This window comes from Lolium rigidum, unplaced genomic scaffold (assembly GCF_022539505.1).
Source record: "Lolium rigidum isolate FL_2022 unplaced genomic scaffold, APGP_CSIRO_Lrig_0.1 contig_9424_1, whole genome shotgun sequence".
In the NCBI taxonomy this organism is placed as follows: domain Eukaryota; kingdom Viridiplantae; phylum Streptophyta; class Magnoliopsida; order Poales; family Poaceae; genus Lolium; species Lolium rigidum.
The window spans coordinates 296030-308777 of NW_025901530.1; the positions used below are offsets into that span (position 1 = coordinate 296030).

Genomic DNA, 12748 nt, shown 5'->3' on the forward strand with positions numbered 1-12748 from the left:
GCGCTGGCGGTTCTGCGCGCTGGGATGCGGCGGCGGCCACACAAGGATCCGGGAAGGACAAGGCTCCGGCTGCTCCAGCTTCGGGCAGCCGCTCAACGCAGCTTCAACAACATCACCGCGAGGATTTATTTAGCGCTTTACCACAACGAGATTTGCTTAGAGAAAAGTGGTTTGTAGTTCCCGTGTTAAAATCAGTCTTCGACTGTTACGTTTTTCTGACATAATATCTGAATACAGATTTATGTATTGGACCTGTATTGGATTAGATTAATGTCCGATTCCTGGGTTTATCTGGATTAGTCAAACAGAATTCTTATTAGTCTAATCTGATCAAGAAAGCCCGTTCAGGATCTTTCATGAGGCTAACCACATGCGCCATGTGAAACATGGCAAATAGGAAAGATCTTTTTGGTAAAAATCCTTTCCACTAAAAGAAACAGTTATTGAATTGGAAAGTCCCTCCGGGAACTTGACAATTACAGGAATAAATAGAGTATCCGACCTTGGGAGGAATTCCCTTAATAGTGAAAGCAAGCCAAGCATTGGAAAAGTCAAGTCCCTTTCGGTACTTTCCAAAATCAAGAAATAGAAAACAATTGGAATATGGGATAAGGCCCTTTGGGCACTTTACCATTCCATTATTGAATGCACCGTTTGGGTTACCAAACGACATAAACCTAAAGACGATTATAACATATATATGTATAATCATATACATATATATGTTAAAATAAGAAATGAAATATGACAATTATTAGGGGAAAGTACAACTACTACTATATACGCGCGCGATTCTTTCCTCACAGAATAGGCGCCCATCTGCTAACCTCGATCTCCCCGGAACACCGATTGAAAAGAAATGAAAAGATAAGGGAGATGCTTGCTAACCAGTTTATTCCATCCTTATCGGATCTCATAAACACATGCATTTGCAATCCCATTCTCTTCAAAACCTTTCAAGGTATTTGTTCCGGTCTAGTCTCGGTCCCTTCAAGGCATGCTGCTGTCTTGGTTATCCAGCAGCTACCAACAATTTGAATTGATCTCATCATAGGCCTATCAGCTATGATCATGATATGCAATTCTTGAATATATTTTATTAATAATGATATGCCTTAATTATCCTTTAGGCAAAGATAAGGAAGAGTTATTCCTTGATTGAATTGGGGAGAACCAACTCGATTAGAGTTGTTCGAGCCAAGGAGCAGGCAGAGAGGCGAACTCAAAAGAGTGCCTCGATGCCGAATCAGCAAGAGGAACCCTTCAGGGTGACTCGATCCAACAAGAGTCAACTCAAAAGAGTGACTCGATCCTTTCATTCTTTATGGAAATGAATAGACTGATGTTCCCTTCGGTTCATTTGTCATGCTTTTCCAATCTTAATGACCACGAAGTGCCGCAGTGCCCGGCCCACGGAGTGCCACCGGAACCCCCATGATTGGGGGCAGGGGGTTGATCAAGCCCTTCCACTTCTAGTTAGGAGGTTCTAATCTCTTAAAGCCCCCATGACTGGGGGTTTGGGGGTTGATCAACGAACGGAGTGAGAAGCAAGTCAGTAAGCTGGGTGAGTGAAAGCAGTGAACGCAAAGATACATGCAGCTATGCCTCCTACAGCTAGCAGGCCAAGGCACATTTGCTCGACTGAAGAGGAAGAGCAAGTATGCCTGCAGTCCAGACATCTAGCTTGCTAAAATAAAGTCAGCAAGCGTAATGGCTGGATAGCGGTGGAAGAGAGCAAAGCGAGCTTCTGAGCGTCCCGTAGGGGACCTGCAGCGGGACCGACTTATGGGAGGTCGAAAGGAGGAAGAGAGGCATGTATCTTTAAGTGAGCTGCTTGAGCGGAGGGTAGGCTCGGGAGCGGAAGACTAAAGCAAACGGAGAGAGGCAAGGCTTTCATTTGTTTAAAAATAGTCTTCTCATTCCCGTTCTTCTTTTTTATCTTCTTGTCTTGTTTCTTCTGCTCCAGTATTCGCTAAGCCCCTTGATAGGGGTTGGGGTAGATCAGCCCTACAATTCAGGGGTGTATAATATCTTTCGGAGCCCCTTGATAGGGGTTGGGGTAGATAAGCCTTCGTCCGGTAGAGTAAAATATCTATATCCGTCTTAGAACCCCCATGATTGGGGGCAGGGGGAAGTCAAGTCAGTAGTTCGGGGAAGGGGGGAGGGGAGAGGACGATAGTCCGATCACCGTGGGGGGAAACCATTCCCCTTAATCACTAGTTGTTTCCATTCCCTAAGTAAGGGATAAGTTGTTCTTTATCTAACTTGTACTCTTTCCAATTAAGAAGGAATACAAATTTCATAAAGTAGCTAATTCGCGTTTATTTGCGTGTTCCTTAAATCGTCGTGGTAACCACGAGGATTTATTTAGCGCTTTACTACAGCGAGATTTGCTTAGAAAAAAGTGGTTTGTAGTTCCCGTGTTAAAATCAGTCTTCGACTGATACTACCTAAAAGGGGCATCTCCTTGTTTAGAGCGTTTTAGTATAGTAATAATTCCGTTTTCATAAAATATCGGAATACAGATTCCTGTATTGGACCTGTATTGGATTAGATTAATGCCCGATTCCAGGGTTTATCTGGATTAGTAAAACGGAATTCTTATTAGTCTAATCTGATCAAGAAAGCCCGCTCAGGGGCTTTCATGAGGCTAACCACATGCGCCATGTGAAACATGGCAAATAGGAAAGATCTTTTTAGTGAAAATCCTTTCCACTAAAATAAACAGTCATTTAATTGGAGAGTCCCCCCGGGAACTTGACAATTAAAGGAATAAATAGAGTATCCGACCTTGGGAGGAATTCCCTTAATAGTGAAAGCAAGCCAAGCATTGGAAAAGTAAAGTCCCTTTCGGTACTTTCCAAAATAAAGAAATAGAAAACAATTGGAATATGGGATAAGGCCCTTTGGGCACTTTACCATTCCATTATTGAATGCACCGTTCGGGTTACCGAACACAGGAATCAATAAAAGTCAAAACAACTAGAACTAGTTGATTGGACTTTTTACAATTCAATAGTGAAGAAAAGATATATATAGATACACTTCCCCCACGGGAAGTGTATCAATATATATCAATTCTGAACGGAATAAATACTACAAAGCATAAGTGAGCGCGTGTACTATATACGCGCGCGATTCTTTCCTCACAGAATAGGCGCCCATCTGCTAACCTCGATCTCCCCGGAACACCGATTGAAAAGAAATGAAAAGATAAGGGAGATGCTTGCTAACCAGTTTATTCCATCCTTATCGGATCTCATAAACACATGCATTTGCAATCCCATTCTCTTCAAAACCTTTCAAGGTATTTGTTCCGGTCTAGTCTCGGTCCCTTCAAGGCATGCTGCTGTCTTGGTTATCCAGCAGCTACCAACAATTTGAATTGATCTCATCATAGGCCTATCAGCTATGATCATGATATGCAATTCCGAAATTGATGTTATTAATAATGATATGCCTTAATTATCCTTTAGGCAAAGATAAGGAAGAGTTATTCCTTGGATTTAATGAGGGGAGAACCGAATCGATAGAGGTGTTCGAGCCGGAGTAGTATGTCTGAGCCGAATCCCTTTAGGGTGAAGGCGAGACAAGACGATCCCTTCAGGGTGAAGTTGATAAAGCAGCAAGAGGAACCTTTCAGGGTGACTCGATCCAACAAGAGTCAACTCAAAAGAGTGACTCGATCCTTTCATTATTTATGGAAATGAATAGACTGATGTTCCCTTCGGTTCATTTGTCATGCTTTTCCAATCTTAATGACCACGAAGTGCCGCAGTGCCCGGCCCACGGAGTGCCACCAGAACCCCCATGATTGGGGGCAGGGGGTTGATCAAGCCCTTCTACTTATAGTTAGGAGGTTATAATCTCTTAAAGCCCCCATGAGTGGGGGTTTGGGGGTTGATCAACGAACGGAGTGAGAAGCAAGTCATTCGTCCCCTGGTGATCTCTCATGTCTCAATTGCGGCAGTAAAGCACATTTCTCTGCTCGATGTCCTACTATTCGTTGTGTGAGATGTGGGAAATTAGGGCATATAAATCAAATTTGTCAAGCCATTCTGCCTTGGGAATGTGTAGCCTCTCTATGCGGTTTCTAGCAACCTGGACAAGGTTTCTTCTATTTTCCTGATTCCTCATCAGCTAGGCAGGTCAAGAATCGGGCCTCTAGCTTATTCATAATTGTTCTTGAGGGGAATCCTACCTCTAGAGATCTTGAGAAAGAATTTAATGAGTATCTGGGATCCAGGTGGAGATGTACTGCTAGACCGATGAACTCAAATCAATACACCCATGAGATTCCCTAGTGCAAAAGAAGTTGACAAAGCAGTGTTCTATGGCAAAAGTATGGAGATGAAAACTTTTAATGTTGTTATTAATTTATCCCCTTGGTCTGCTGCTATCGGAGCCTCCGGTATGTTGAACAAAGCCGGGGTTCGGGTCAGAAATATACCTCCTCAGAAAAGATGTGATGCAAATGTTGCTTATGCTGGTTCCCTGGTTGGTGTCACCTTGGAAGTGGATCAGGCTACTTTACATAAACCTGAATGCTGCAGAATTCTGTTGGGCTGCAGGGATATTGATAAAATTGCTGAAACAGCTGAGGGTGTCCTGGAAGACTTCTTTTATATTTTTTCCTATGAGGTGGAGTCAGTTGTTGTTCAGGGGCCTCCTGTAGTGAGGAATGCTGTGATGGTTGCAAATTCGTCTGCACCGTCGTCTCCTAAGCGTGCAAGGACTGAATCATACTCGGTTGCGGCTTCGCCTGCGTCTACTTGTGGTTTTACCGGTGCTACCTCCCAATCTGGTGGTGCCAGGTACGGGAAGAATTGTGCCACGACTCTTGCGGCCCTTTCTGAACACGAATTGGAGGAGGAGGAGAGTGATAATGTTGAAAATGACTCTGAGATGTTGATTGATACTATTGCTTGAGAAAATAGGCTAAAAAATGGTGAAGTTGTTGCTGAATTGTCTGTTCCTGACAGTAGCATGGTTGAACACTCAGTTGCTGGAGAGGAGGTGATCCCCACTACTTCTACTCAGAAAGTGGTTGCTCCCATTACTCATGTGGTGGAAAAGGAACTGGTATCCCATGATTCTATTAAACCTGACAGTAGGATGGTCATATCATATGCTGCTGCTATATGGTCATCACCCCCTGTGGTGACTGAGGTTGAGAATGAGGGGCTGGTTGATAATGCTGAAAGGGCAGAATACTATGTGCAATCTCCTAGTGCTACGGTGATCGATGAGGTGGTTCCTGTTGAAAAGTTGGTGCCTCCGGAGGTGGAGACAAGAATCAGTGCTTGCAACCTCGAAGAAAAGATGGGCTCTGTCATGGAGCAAGCTGCTGCCTTAACGAAGAAAAGGAACCTCGAAGGTAACTCCATTCCCCCTCCCTCCTCTAATTTGTTTGGAGTTCTATCAAATAATGAAATAATGGTTAGGGCCTCTTTGATGGGTATTGACATGCCTTCTGATAATTTTGAAAGAATTGATGTGCTAAAAGAATTAGAGGTGGCTAGGAATAATATGGCGCAAAAAATGAAAAGATGCATGAGTCTTACTTTGTGTTGCATCATGATCATGGTAAATAAACACCATTATGTTTAAATTGGTTGGATGAAGATGAACATGATGAATCCTTCACGGTGGTTAGTTCTAGGAAGTCTAGGAAAAAAGCTCCTAGAAAAGTGGTGAATGTGTCGAAACCTATGACTAGAAGTCAAGCGAAAGGCGACAGTTCTGCCCAGCTCCGTGGCAGATCTGTCAGGCCAAGAAGGAAACCTGATAGATTTAAATGATAGCTGGTATTTGGAATATTAGAGGGGTTGGGAAGAAAGGGGTATCCTCCCGCCTCAATGACATCATTGTTGATAATAAGATGGACTTTATTGGTTTACAAGAAACTATGAAGAAAGAATATTAACAAAGTTTCTTTAGGAAAATCGATCCTGGTAATATTTTTTTTGGAAGTGGATTCCTTCCATAGGGAAATCTGGTGGTATCCTTTGTGGTGTGAGATATGAGGTGCTTGAGGTACAAGCAGTAAAGTTGGGGAAGTTTATGATTTTGATGTTCCTTTGGGATAAAATAAAAAATGCAGGTGGGCTACGATTGTGGTATATGGGCCTGCTCATGAAAATAAAAAAGATGATTTTCTTGCTGAATTATCTCTTTTTGTCACTCTGTTGATTTCCCTTATTTCGTAGGAGGGGATTTTAATATCTTGTGTACCGTTTCAGAGAAAAAAAAACCTTGCATGTTGCCACATTCTTCCGATACTTTCAATTCCATTATTCATGCGCTTTGCTTGAGGGAGTTTCATATGACGGGAGGGTTGTATACTTGGTCGAATAAACAGAAGAATCCTACTCTAGAGAAACTTGACATGATTTTTATGTCCCCTGACTGGGAGTTGTTGTTCTCCTTATTCTCGGTGAAAAGGTTGGTAAGAGACCAATCTGATCACAGTCCCCTCTTGTTAGATACTGGTGATATGATAACCCCTGTAAAGAAAAGGAGTTTCAAATTTGATAATGCTTGGCTAAAAAACGATGAGTTTCTCCCTAAAGTTGAGATGATTTGGAAGAAACCTGTTAATAGCTCTGATCCTATTGATGTGTTGAATATCAAGTTGAAAAGGTTTTAAAAATATTTTAAAGGCTAGAATCCAAACCTTTTCGGTCACATTAAAAAAAAAGTGGATTTAATAAATGAGCTTGATCTCTTAGAACGTATGGAAGAGGATGATGCCCTTTCACCTGATGAGGTAGTGAGAAAACTTCTATTATGGTGGAGTTGTATAATATACATGTGGAAGAGGAAACCTATCGGCACGGTCTCATGCGAGATGGCTCCTGCATGGTGACCAAAAGACATCATATTTTCATAAAATTGCAAATGGGAGGAAGAGAAGGAACTATGTCCATTCCCTAGATGATAATGGGGTGTTGGTTGAGGGCACTGATAATTTGTTGGAACATGCCACAACATATTATAAAGAGCTCTTTGGGCCAGCACTTGGTAACATGTTTAGTCTATCGTAAAATCTGTGGAATAACAATGAAACCTTGAGTGAAAACGACAATACATACCTGACTAGACCTTTCACTATTGAGGAGGTTAAAAACACTCCTTTCTCCATGGAGAGTAACCGTGCTCCTGGGCCGGATGATATTCCCACAGAATTCTATCAGCACTGTTGGGAATTAGTGAAAAATGATGTGATGAATCTCTTTTATAGCTTTCATAATGGTAGCTTGAACCTGCAGCGGCTCAATTATGGGGTTATAACCTTGCTCTCAAAGATGGCGGACGCGAATAAGATTCAACAATATAGGCCCATCTGGCTTGCTTAGATGCATTTATAAGCTGATCACAAAGATCTTGACCATCAGGCTAGATCCATATGCATCCAAGTTGTTTAGTATTCAACAAAATGCATTCATTAAAAATAGATATCTGATGGATGGTGTTTTATCCTTACATGAAATTATGCATCATGTCCATGTTAAAAAACAAGTTGGTGTGATTTTGAAACTTGATTTTGAAAAGGCCTACGACAAAGTAAATTGGGTCTTCCTTTTGAGTTGTCATGAAGCTAGAGGTTTTTGTCCCCTTTGGTGTTCTTGGATTCGACAGTCGCTTCATAATGGGACGGTGAGTGTAAAAATTAATGATAAAGTGGGACCATATTTCCAGAGTGCTAAGGGTGTTAGGTAGGGAGATCCGTTGGCACCTTTTTTGTTTAACATGGTGGGTGAATCCTTGACTAAAATGGTGCTGCAAGCACAACATAATGGCCCGATCTGTGGGTTGGCTCCTGATTTGGTTGATAAAGGGGTTGGCATCTTACAGACGACACAGTCCTATGTTTGACTCATGACCCTGAAAATGATGTGAACTTGAAGTTATTACTTTATTTGTTTGAGCTGATGTCTAGTCTCAAAATAAATTTCTTGAAAAGTGAGATTTTTACCATCAATGCTGATAATGAGACCACGAGATTTTATTCTGATCTCTTTAACTGTCAAGTCGGTCATCTACCAATGAAATATTTGGGTATGCCGGTAACCTTTGCAAAGTTGAAAAAAATCGATTGGGACTTCCTTGATGCTAAGATGCTAAAAAAACTGGATTCCTGGATTTGGGACTCCGCAACCTCGGGAGGTCGCCTAGTCCTTCTGGATTCCAGTCTCTTGGGGATTCCCTATTTCTATATGTCTATGTTTATGTTGGACAAAACCTTTATGGAAAAATTATATAAGCATAGAAGAAGTTTCTTTTGGGCTAGTAAGAAAAAGAAAAGGAAATATCATATGGTCAAGTGGTCGAGAATTTGTCGATCCAAATCCAAAGGTGGTCTTGGGGGCAAGGATCTCAGAAAGCAAAACATTAGTCTTCTTTGTAAGTGGTGGTGGAAGTTAGAGATGCAAAATGGGTTATGGCAACAAATTGTGAAAGCAAAATACCTAAGAAATAAATCTGTTGTGATGGTGAAACCTTGCATACACGATTCTCCGGGCTGGATACTTTATTGAAAGTAAAAGAGCACTAGCGGGGCCGAAAATTATTCTAAAAAAGGGGACTTAGTGAGATTTTGGATTGATCTCTAGCTAGACAATAAACCTTTGTCTGAAGTTTATCCGACTCTTTTCGATATTTGTCAAGGACGGGATTGGACCTTTGAGAAAATGCTCAGTTGTGATTTCGCTGTCCCTTTTAGAAGAAGGCTTTTACCTGGTATGTTAGTCTAGTGGGATCTTTTCAAAACCAATGCGCGGGCTTGCCTCATATCGAATGATCCAGATGTAGTTACTTGGAACTTGAACAATAAGAAAGTTTTCTCTATCAAATCTATCTATCAATACCTCGAGAGAAATTTGGCTGGTTCTCATAACAAAAGGATTTGGAAGGCAAAAATTCCTCTCAAAATTAAAATCTTCCTCTGGCAACTTTTCAGGGATGCTATCCTGACTAGAGATAACCTAAAAAAGCGCAAATGGACTAGTTCCCTTCTTTGTTCCTTTTGTAACCAGAATGAGACTGGAAAACACTTGTTCTTTGAATGTGCTAATGCCAAGGTGGTTTGGGGGGTTTTGGGAAAGATTCTGGGAACTAATGTTTGTCCCATGTCCTTATGGCAAAGTATAACTCGGTTGCATTGCTTTTATCCATATGGGAAAAAAATTCACATGCTTCTCCTTGCCACGATTTGCCGGGGCATTTGGAATGTCAGGAATAAGATAACCTTTGATGGGGTTGTTGTTCGTTCTCCCTTGGTAACGATCGCTACGATTTGCTCTTTTTCTACATTTTTGGGCAGGACTCTATGGCGTGGAGGAAGAAGGGAAGATCAAGAAGGGAGCGGATCAGATTCTGCAACGGGCGTCCGCTCTTCAACATGATGCCGCGGTAGCTCTAGGGGCCCCAAGGGCAAGGACTGGGATCCTGATGATCACAAATGGGGGAGCTTGAAGAATGCTGGTTGTTGTTGCTTTGTTAGCTTCCTGTTAGACTTGATATTGCGATATTTTGTATCCTGAAGCTTGATGTGGTCTCGGTTACCTTGAACTTAGTAGTGTAGGGGTAGGTTTTTTGCCCCGTAGCTTGGTTTTCGATGCCGAGGCTGAGCAGCGGGTTTTCCTACCAAAAACTTCTTCCTTTAGCTGGGCTCCTGGAAACCTGGTATTTCAGTTCCTTTGTTTCCTTTGTTTGTTGTTGTGGTGGAAACAAACTGGATGTTGTGTATTTCCATTATGTGATGTAATGAAAATGGGAAGAAAAGTTCCAGTTGGAAAAAAATACGCCTCTGAGGTTGCCCACGCTACAGCCTCTAGAGGAAGTTAATTATTTTTCATGTACAACCCTGTCACCAAGATTTAAGTCCCCATGCATGCAAATTTGGGTACTTGCTATTTACAAAAATCACCGTAGGGACTTCCCCTACAATATTTCATTATTAAAAAAATAGGAATGGATTGTTGGATCCCAACAATAGAGCTAGAAGTAGGAGTAGAATTGTTTTACTTGGGAAAGTCACAGACACCTCGTTTCCATCACGCCTATTCACACAAGAAATTAAGGTGGAAATAATCACCCAAACGAGCAAGTATACTGTGATAACTGGACCATTAACTCTGGCCATATCAAGTCAGTCAGTGGCTGTCTCCAGCTAATTAAGGTCTATAGAAAATTAGAATCAACTAGTATTCACAGCAACACCGAAGTCAAACGAGAATACATTCTGAAAAGCTTCGAAACTTGTGACAACCGTACCATGGGGCTCTCCACTGCTGAATCATCCCCATCGTACTGGCAGATGGTACCTCATCTGGTGGATCTACCACCTCTTTCTTCACCACGTCATACTTCAGCCTCTTCTTGTCATCACTTGCGTCAATGGAGATCGTCGAGCCTTTTGTAGCTTCTTTCTTTATCAGCATTTCGGAGATAACTGTCATAACATTGTTCTGCACCCATCTTCTTATAGGTCTCGCACCATACATCTGCGAAGGATACACAGTTTCAAAAAAAAAAACACAGGCATAGTTAGAGCGCATGAACAATTTTGAGAAGATAGATCCTGATACTCTGATCACGTGATATTCTAAAAAATAACATATACATACCGGGTTATATGATTCTGACAAAATGATTTCCAATGCAGAATCACTTGCAGACAAAGTTATGCCCTTTTTTGCTACTCTGTCAATTGCGGTCTTCATTTGGATTTTCACGACCTCCATTAGTTGGTCATGCGAAAGTGGATCAAATGTAACAATATGGCTTAGTCTGTTGAGAAGCTCAGGTTTGAAATAGTTGTTCACCTACAAACAAAGAACCATAGTGAGTAATATAAATCCTTTTGAGGATCAGTGTAATCTTGGTAGCGAACAAACCTTCTCCATGAGAAGATCCCGTGCATCTTTCATTGTACTTTCACCGCGAATTCCTGCTATCAAGTGCTCTGCTCCTATATTCGAGGTCATAATAATGACGGTATTCTTGAAATCGACTTTTTGACCTTTGCCGTCAGTGAGCACACCGTCATCAAGGATTTGAAGTAATACATTTAGTACCGATGGATCGGCCTTCTCTACCTCATCAAAAAGGATGACACTGTACGGACGGCTCCGAACTTGATTAGTCAATTGTCCCCCATCTTGGTAATCACGATAACTGCAAAATTTTATACAAGAAACCATCATATAAGTAACCTAAATATTAAATTAATAGCGATAACATGATAAGGAAAAGTTAAAAAGGACACAAGGTATAAAATTAAACCTTGGCGGAGCTCCAATGAGACGCAACACAGTACCAGAATGGACATATTCAGACATGTCAAACCGAAGCAACATCTTCTCGTCGTCAAAGAGCTGTTCCGCGAGAGCCTTTGCAAGCTCTGTCTTTCCAACACCAGTCGAACCCAAGAAAAGAAAAGAGCCAATTGGTTGACCAGGCGGATCAAGACCAGTCCTGGAACGTAACACTGCTCGCACACGACTGAATTGACAGCTTCATTTTGGCCAACAACTCGTTCATGCAACTTATCTGCAAGGTGGATTAGCTTTTCCGTCTCATCAAGATCCAGTGCAGCCATAGGAATTCCAGTCCACCGGCTCACAACCTTTAGAAAAAATCATTGAAACAAACTATCAAAATTAAGCACTTCATAATATACATGAAATAATCTATAATTAGGATGGAATGTCTACCTGTGCGACATGATCTGGGGTAACAAATGTTTGCCCTACTTTTGTGGTTGTGCAAGCCTCGTCGATCAAATCAATGGCCTTATCAGGAAATTGTCGGCCAGTAACATAGCGGCCAGCAAGCTCGGCAGCGGCGACGATTGCAGCATCTTGAATTTCCATGCCATGGTGATCCTGGAAACCCTTCTTTAGGCCCCTGAGTATGCCAATGGTGGCCTGCTCGTTGGGCTCATCGACACGCACCTTGTGGAACCTCCGCTCGAGCGCGGGATCCTTCTCGACGTGCTTGCGGTACTCGTCTACCGTGGTGGCGCCGACGCAGCGGATGCGGCCACGGGCCAACGCCGGCTTCAGCATGTTGGCGGCGTCATGGCGACCCTGCCAATCACCGGCGCCAATAAGCATGTGCATCTCGTCGATGAACAGGATCACATTGCCATCAGCAGCCTCCGCCTGCTCTATTACGCTCTTCATGCGCTCCTCGAACATGCCACGCCAGACCGTCCCGGAGACCATGCCGGCGACGTCGAGCTCCACGAGGCGGGCTCCGAGCAGCGGCGCAGGGACCGTGCCCGCGGCTATGCGCTGCGCGAGGCCCTCGGCTATTGCCGTTTTGCCAACTCCCGGGGCGCCGACGAGCGCGGCACAGTTCTTGGTCCGGCGGCAGAGGATGCGGACGACGCGGTCGATCTCATCGTCCCGGCCGACCACCGGGTCAGCGTCGCCGGCCGTGGCTGTCATATCCCGGCCGAACGTTTGCAGGCTCGTCTTGCGACGCTGGCGGCGCCGGTAACCCTGCCACGCGGCGTTGCACAGGGCCACCCCGACCAGTGGCGCCGTCCCAATCGCTGCCCCCACGAGAACTTCTTTGATTTCCTTGCTGGCGCTGTGCCATAGCGTCGATATGCTGGGGCTTCTAGGTTGGGGAGATACCGTCCACCTTGACGACATCGTCGCCGCGCGGTGAAACTGATCGATCGATATAGCGTTATGTATGTTTTTTTGGCTCAAATAATACAATCTGGACTCTG

At 43.2% G+C, this 12748-nt stretch overlaps 1 pseudogene; it reads right to left on the reverse strand.

Annotated features, from left to right (window-relative positions):
• Positions 1–10095: 10095 nt before the first annotated feature.
• Positions 10096–12485, reverse strand: LOC124682355 (annotated as a pseudogene).
• Between the last annotated feature and the right edge of the window lie 263 nt (positions 12486–12748).